The sequence below is a fragment of the Sceloporus undulatus genome, chromosome 4 (genome assembly GCF_019175285.1).
Source record: "Sceloporus undulatus isolate JIND9_A2432 ecotype Alabama chromosome 4, SceUnd_v1.1, whole genome shotgun sequence".
Taxonomy (NCBI): Eukaryota; Metazoa; Chordata; class Lepidosauria; order Squamata; family Phrynosomatidae; genus Sceloporus; species Sceloporus undulatus.
Genome location: NC_056525.1, coordinates 115,639,558 through 115,645,734, shown reverse-complemented (window position 1 = coordinate 115,645,734; position 6,177 = coordinate 115,639,558). Strand labels below are relative to the sequence as shown.

Here is a 6,177-nt window from a genome sequence, read left to right as displayed (position 1 = left end):
TTAGAGGTGATATGATAGCCCTGTTTAAATATTTGAAGAGATGTCATGTTGAGGAGGGAGCAAGCTTGTTTTCTGCTGCTCCAGAGACTAGAATGTGGAACAATGGAGGCAAGCTACAGGAAAAGATATTCCACCTCAACATTAGGAAGAACTTCCTGACAGTAAGGGCTGTTTGACAGTGGAACACATTCCTTTGGAATGTAGTGGAGTCTCCTTCCTTAGAGGTCTTCAAACAGAGGCTGGATGGCCATCTGTCGGGGATGCTTTGATTTAGATTTCCTGCATGGCAAGGGGTTGGACTGGATGGCCCTAGTGGTCTCTTCCAACTCTACAATTCAATGATTCTATGATTACTGTGTGAAGCAGGTGGACAATACTACCTGCATTTGGTTTTTTAAAAAATAATAAATGGGGCTTATGCATTAAGCAGAAAAATATCCTCAAGTATGTAACACAAATGATCAGGAAGACATAGCATACCTGAAAGGTAATGTGTGGGATACAATTGTACACTCCATTCCTAGATCCATTTTTAAGAAGGCTTGGAATCATGGAGGCACTCAAATCAGTATGTATACCTTTTGAAGGACCCTTCCCCATTTACTAACCACATACCAAATGTGAAGTGAATATTTCTCACATCACTAATTTGATAAGGAAACCAAAAACCAGTGACTCTGACACCACCAACAACAAAAGAAAGCTAGAAAATGTTAAGAATCAAATTTTATTTTCAGATGTGTTCACATTAAGTCTCTTCTTGTACATTTGCAGTTGTATATGAGGTACAGTTCTTTCACCGTGAATCACCGTGATTCAGTTAAGGATGATTTATCTCACTAAATTTAAAGTGCTGAACCATACCTTGTGGCAAGGTTGTTGTTGTTTTTATTCAAAGCCTCACACAGAAAACAAAAACAACCACACACACTGAAAAGATCAACACGTTTTAAAACACATTCCAGTTTTTGCTTGCAGAAATAGTTTAATGAATAACAAGGGCCAGGATATATTCACATGAGAGATGGGATGTAAGGGGTAAAGTTCAATTCTGGTTTTGGATGGAGAAATTATAGTGCTGAGCATTGAGATCACCATCATATAAAATGCATGAACTTTGGTAAGCGGAGGATGATATTTGAGAATACAAGATTAAAAAACCCAGTCCAAACTTGTTTCCATTCCCATGAGACTCTGCCATGGAGTGTGAAATGAACAGAAACAAGAAACAGTGCACAACAAAATAAAAACTGTATAGATATATTATTAATAGTGGGGTTCATGAAGACAGCAACTTGTTAGAGAAAGGTAAAAAAAATGATCCAGTTCTCTTCCAGTTACAGTAGTGTGTAGCAGATGCTGCCAAAGGAACAAAGACAGCTACAAACACACACACACACTCATCAAATACCCTAGCAATCTAGGTTTTCTAACCTTCACAATCTTGCAGCATTCAGTCTAACCTGCATGGAAGGATGGAAAAGAATGTTGCCAAGATTCAAATGACCCAATAAAAGTAGCCATTCTGCACTTTCTGAGACTCACAGTGAGACAAAACACAACTTGATTGCAGAAAGTTTGCATATTGTCAAAGACCTGGGGGCATTTCAGAGAAATCAACTGTGCCAAAGCAATGCTCACATTTTAAAGTCCAAAAAGCTAACACATCTGTACATTTGAGATAAAAAAATACACACCAACAACCATTTGGTCAAGGTGAGGAAAACAAGTACATTGGGTAAAATGAGTAAATAAATATACAGATTACAGATTACATATAAATATACACACATATACTCATTAAGAAAATGTGTACCAAAAATGCAAATGGCTTTTCATAATAATCCACTCTGTGGAATCATGTAATTTGCCATTTGGTGAGGGATTTGGAATTTTCAGCTCTAGTGCTCATTCTCTGTGTCCTCCCCAAACTACAAATCTCAAGCTTCTGTATGGCAGAGTCAGGCCAGTTAAAGTTGTATTAAAATGTTGTAATTGTGTAGTCACATGAAACAAGTCACCACACATTCAGTACTAAATAAGTTATGACTACTGCAATGCTTCTGTGAAGGACAACTCACAAATAAGATTACTGCAGAATGCCAAAAACAGCACATACTTTCTTTACAAGGGGTGGGCCCAGACTTCTTTTGGCGGAAGTGAAGAAAATAAATCCTTCTTCCACTTTACACATAGAGAACGAATGGAATGGCAGATAAATATTGTTCCAGCAGTGGTGGTACACCATCCTCTGTCACCAAACCTAAAGATAGCAAGCTAGTCTAGGGGATGCAGAATGGATTGTACAGCACTTCTGTTGTTGGTAACTGCTCTCAAGTCAGCCGAGCTCATGGCAACCCTGTGAATGAAATACCTCCAAGACTCCATGTCCTCAACAGCTCTCCTCCAACTCAGATTCAGACTCAGTGCAGTATCCTCAATGATTGTCTATCCATTGAGCATCTATCATCTGCTATGTGGTCTTCCTCTTTTCCTATTGCCTTCTAACTCACCAGGCATCGTTGCATTTTCTAGTGAGTAATGCCTTCTCAGGATGTGACCAAAGTACAACAGCCTCAATCCAATGTTCTCTGCAAAAGAATGGGATGGGAAACCTTGCACAGGATAGAGACAACCTGGATCTCAAAGGAGTTATTGGCGGGTTACAAACAGCCCTCAAGGGGCTGTTTTCCCACCGCCACCATTCGCTGCGTAGGGAAGCCCCAGCGGCCAGACCACGAGGCTTCCCCGCGCAACAAAAAAGGAGTGCCGAAATGGCTCTCCTTTTCAGAACGCGGAAGTGGCGCCAAGAGGGGCGGAGTGCGCCCTCGCGGCGTCACTTCCGCCACGACACATCTGGACGCACAGTGTCCAAGACATCAAAATGGCAACACCCATGTGGATGGGCACCGCTATAAAGTCCACACTCTGCACATACTGAGAGGAAGGGCCGTCAGGAAGGTAAGAACCTTCCTAACCCTAATACGGCCCTTCCTAATCCTAGTACGCGCGGAGTGCATACTTTATGGCAGTTTATAACCCGCCTTTGTTTTGTTTTTTGTTGTGCTAATGGAGTTTAAATTTTATTTCCTGGACTTTTCAACTCTGTCTCCCAGGGTCATGGCCAAGGTCGAGGAACGGCCTCTGCCTACATGGATATCCTTCTGTACCTTTTAACAGAGAATAACAAAAATGACATCTTGACAAAATGTGGGCCCTTGACTTTGACACTGTTATTTTCCCCTCTTTTTGCTATTTGATTTTTAACACCTTTGCTTGATGAAAAAGCCAGTGTACTAGAAAATTGGTCAACTACAATGAAATTTTCTGCATCCTGGGACTTTTTTGTGGTTTTTTTGGACAGTGTGTATGTGTGTGTGTGTACATGAATGTTCATGAAGGAGAGCAAGAGGGAGACCTTGTTTGTGAGATACAATAATGTTTGAAGCAACAACTGTGTATTTTGTGAAAAATACATTGCTTTCTGTGAAATTATTATTTTTCTTTAAAAAGCACTCACAAGCAATTTCACATTGATGAAATTTCTGGAATTTGTGTAAAAAGACATTTTGCAAAGAAACCATTAAAATATACAGAATTATCACCATCTTACCCAATTTAGTGAGAATGCAAAAACAGGAGGAGGAAGAGAAGAAGGAGAAGGAGGAAAGAAAGAAAGAAAGGAGACTTCATATTGCTAGTAAGAGCCAGTATGGCGCACTGGGTTTGAATCCCTGTGTGGCCATGGAAACCCACAGGGTGACCTGGGCAAGTCATTCTTTCTGAATCTCAAAGGAAGGCTAGGCCAAACCCCTTCTTAATAAATTATGTCAAGAAAAGTTCATAATAGGTTCACCTTAGGTCACTATAAATCAGACATTCAGTATTTCATAACAAACATGCAATAAATGTATATATGGTGTTTCTTTTTGTAGCTTTCAAGTGAAGATGTCATTCCAAAGATCAAGAAGAAACGATGAGAAACAAGTGGATCTAGATTATTTCTGTATTTATTAATAAAAAGAATACATAGAAAAATTGTTATATAAGAGTCATTATGGAGTTTGTGTCTTTAGTTGTGAACCTACTGTATTATTTTTTTTATGACAGCATGAGACCTCAACTTCCCATGCCAACAGTCCACAGTTAAATTATATAGGCTTTCTCATTTTTGAGCAGTCACCATATATATGTAAAGATAAAGGCTGTTAATGCTATGTTTTTAAGTTGAATAAATATAAATGTTAGACCTCTGACTTAATCTGGATGTTGATAATCTATTTCTACTAATAAGTGAGATTCATCACAGTAACTATTTAGATTGTAAGCCTGAGGGCAGGGAACCGTCCAATTAAAAAGATTGTATGTACAGCGCTGTGTAAATTTACAGCGCTTTATAAATAAAGGTTAATAATAATAATAATAATAATAATAACTTTGTACAAGGAATTCCCAATCCTTCTTCTTTTATATTTTGAAATGATACTGTTCCCCCCCCCCCGCTGCCTATTGATAAAATGCCTGATTGCCTTTCTCCATGAGAGCAACCTATTTTTAAAATATGGCTTGGCAGAGACGGGCCTATCCGATGCCTTCATCATGTGCGAGGGTTGCCTGGGGGGCGGAGCACCCACACGCCCTGCAACCCTCGCACGTGATGAGGGCATAACAATGGCAGTGCCCTGTCTACATGGGCGCCGCCATTGTTACGTAAGTGCCATGCAGTGTCCACACGGTGCCACACAGCACTTACGTAATGAGTGGGCCAGTGGCGGACTTGTTATGCCATCAACACAGTTTGAGAAGAACCCATGTTTCGCAGGTTCTTTTTCCGCTGACGCAAAGCTGAATGGTTTGGCAGCTGCGGCTCCCCTCTGGCGGAAAAAAGGCCTCCACCAGCCCGGACCATTTTACAGGTATGTACTGGGCCTATGCTTCTTTTTAAGGGGTTTAAAGAGGTTCTTTTTCTGACAATATGGTTCAGGAATTTAAGTGTATTTGTTACAATTTTAGGTTTCTTCTCTATCTGACTTTGAAAAAACCTAAAATCCTTTCTCTACATTGAATATGCATGTTGAACTCTGTATTTCTTTTCGTTCTCTCTCTCTCTTTTTCTTTCTGAGCACACTATGTATGGTAATGTGTTGTTAATTGCTTGTCATATGGTGGTGGGTAGGAATACATGAATATAATTAATTCCCACTCATTTTAATTTTGAATCCATAATTATATTTATTGTTTCACTTGATTGGATATACCTAGATTAACCTAAGTAGAGACACAGTATTAGAAACTGTGAATAAGATTAAAATATATTAAGAAGCAGCAACACCAGTCATGTTTAATGGGTTTATCACTCAATAGGTGTTATTGTAAAACATGAAAATGCTGCTTTTCTCAAATAATTATGCAGAGTCATTATATCTAGATAACCTGTTTTCATCTTAGGACATTTTCACAGGTGCCTTATAATTCACTCCCACCACATGCCTTTCATGATATGACTTCAGTTCGCTTCTCTTTATAAAGGTCAGCACACAAGTTCAGGAGAGGATGTTCACACTCCTGAAAGGTTTGGAACTGCACACAACTCTGCAATTGGTAATACTTCAGGACAATATACCCATGATGCACTTTGGGAAAATATCTTACACCAAAGGAAGGCAAAAATCCAGCCAAAGAAGTATTTTTCTTCCCAACTCTCATTCTGGGCAAGTACACATTATTATTATTATTATTATTATTATTATTATTATTATTATTATTAAACTTTATTTATATAGCACTGTAGACTTACACAGCACTGTACATACAATTTAAAAATCGATAAAAATAATATCTGCCAATGGTGTACATCCTACAGGATAATAACAAATACATATAAAACAATAGATAATAATACAAGATAGCATTAGATAAAATAAGCAAGCAACAAATTAAAAACATTGAATATCACATATCAAATCAGATATCAAATAATAGTCAGATAACAGTTACACAATGCCTGGGAATGCTTCCCTGAATAATATACAGTGGTACCCCGGGTTACGAAATTAATTCGTTCCGCGGTTAATTTCGTAACCCGAAATACCTTCGTAAGCCGAATTCCCATAGGCGCTAATGGAAAAATAGCTCTCTGCTGCCCTCCGGTGGCGGAAAATAGCGCCGCGGTTTTTT

General features: G+C 38.9%; 1 long non-coding RNA gene across 1 annotated transcript in view; it reads left to right on the top strand.

Annotated features, from left to right (window-relative positions):
* The window catches only part of LOC121929621, a 13,335-nt gene extending 7,630 nt beyond the window's left edge, over positions 1-5,705 (top strand). Inside the window, exons 2-3 of the long non-coding RNA XR_006103701.1 lie at positions 4,823-4,916; positions 5,530-5,705. This is a non-coding gene — a long non-coding RNA (uncharacterized LOC121929621). The remainder of the gene's footprint in view (positions 1-4,822; positions 4,917-5,529) is intronic.
* Positions 5,706-6,177: the final 472 nt, after the last annotated feature.